The following is a 2,497-nucleotide window of genomic DNA, read 5'->3' as shown; positions in this document are numbered from 1 at the left end:
GTCGCAATGACTGATCAGGTATAAATATATAATATACATATGTTGCCGCAGTGGCAACAAAACAAACACTTCCGCGGTGCTTCAATAGCAAAAAAAAAAGAAAAAACAATTACCACGAATCAATAATACAGTAATTAATATAAGTAGGTACGTAGATGTGTATAATAACACTTAACGGAAAAAAAAATTAATAACAATAATAAGGGCGTTGGCCGCGTAATCACAACAAAAACATTAAAACAGATGATATAAAAACAAAGACAATATGACGACAACGATAACAATAATAATAAATTAATTTATATAGGTGATTATAATTCACATACCTAAAGAGTAACGATTAAACGAGGACGAGGAAGGGGGAGAGAGATAAAGACTGGTCGCCGCCGCTGCGCTGTTTTGCATATCGCATGATAATCACAACACTGTGTCGCGGCAACAAAGAGAACAAAAATTAATAGATTACTTCGAAACAACGTATGTTACTGGTATATCAGTGAGACTCCGCGGGCGAAATCCACAAATACGACCCCCGTTATATCCGCCAGAATTATGGTCAGTAACACAACGAGTTGAATATGAATTGCCACGGACTACTAATATCACTGAATCTTGGCATAGTCGTTTAAATAGGTAATTTTAAAATTGATAGAGAATGTAAACATTTTATATTTTATATCATAATATTATACGGTTGATATCGAAACATCCAGGTGCTTATAAATTCATAACACTTCATCAAAAAATGCAGAACGAGAACGAAAGCTTAATTGAACAATTTATACAAGGCAGAATTGCAAAAAAAATAAAGGTATCCCGACAACAACATGAAGAAAGAATTAAAAATTTAGTTTTAAGATTTAAAAATAGTAATCAAAATAACATTGAGTTTTTAAGAGGCATTGCGTACAATTTAAACTTTTAACTTGAATATACTCGTATATACATTTATTTAATTTATTTGACGATATACCTATACATTTATACATTTTTTTTAAATAATTTTTTAATTTTTTTCACTATATAAATAATAAATAAATAAATAATATTTTAATATAATAGGCTTGTTTTTAAGAATGAGTTTAACTGTTCGAACAAAAATTCATTCGAACAAAAATTCATCCGAACATATGCTTTTTCGAACACTTTTCATTCGAACACATTTTATTCAAACATATCATTTTCGAACACATAACCCCTCGTCATTATAAGTACACAAAATAGTAAACATTAAAACGTTGTATAGAAATACCAACATCGAACCATCAATTTAGGGTGACATTTTGTGTTACAAATACCAAAACTTGAGTTACAACTTATTACAAATTGGTTACTAATTATCTAAAAAAAAAAACAACTCCAAAAAGTGTCTTTAATACTAAGGTAGTTTTTGTAATATTTTCGTTCATTCTATCAATTGATGACGAATGAGAATGTGTACACCTGATAAATACACCATGTTGTATAAATACATAAAATATTAAACCTTAAATCGTGGTAGTATCTTGGTAAAACAAGGAACAATTAATTATTTAACCTCACGTTCATGATAACATGGCTTGATTAACAAAATATAATTATTTTAAATCATAGTTAACTCATTAGTCATTACTCACATTCACATAGGTATTTAAATCAATAAGCATTAATAATTAAAATAATAAGCTTTTGTTAATAAAACATATTAAATATTAAATACCCAGTAGGTTCCTATAATCATGATAGTTTAGTATTATATAAATAATACTACAAATAATAAATTAAAATACTTACCTTGCAATAAATAGTATATTATTTATTTATTTATTTATTAAGAATTTACGGGCTGAGCCCTTTATAATTAAAATATACATGTGCAGAAAAGTTATTAAAAAAGTTATTTAATTATTAAACATTTAAAACTTGTTCAAAAATCAAAAGTAACATAGGTTATCTCTATTTTTATAAAAATACTAAAATACGACACAAATTAAAAAATAACTAAGAAATAATTACATAATTTTACTTTTAGGTAGGAAATTCCACTTTTCGCAATACCATGGAATAAAATCTTCAGTGTAAAAGTATGAAATTTAAATTTCGGAGTCAACCCAACACCCCTAACACTGGAACGTCGATTTAAGGGTGAAATTTTGTGTTACAAATTGTTACAAATTGGTTACTAATTATCTAAAAAAAAAAAAGTACGAAATTTCAATTTCGGGGTGCCAGGCTGACGGAGCTCTGATGTATTACTATATACAGTCATTTTTTTTGATTCGATAAGCTGCGTTATTATATTATATTTTACTGCCTTTTGTCCTTTCGCCCATTCGGTCGCGCCCTATTTATATATTTGATTTGGCATAAATATACACGATATAGCGACTGAATCGGTCTGTAGAATGTAGGTAGGTACATGCATATTATAATAAATAAATGTATAAATATTAATAGTCGATACAGTGGTTGGGTCGGGTCTGTTAAATTATATCTAAATTATATATGACCGCTATGC

Source organism: Acyrthosiphon pisum, chromosome A1 (genome assembly GCF_005508785.2).
Source record: "Acyrthosiphon pisum isolate AL4f chromosome A1, pea_aphid_22Mar2018_4r6ur, whole genome shotgun sequence".
Taxonomy (NCBI): Eukaryota; Metazoa; Arthropoda; class Insecta; order Hemiptera; family Aphididae; genus Acyrthosiphon; species Acyrthosiphon pisum.
Note: the sequence above shows the minus strand (reverse complement) of the source record.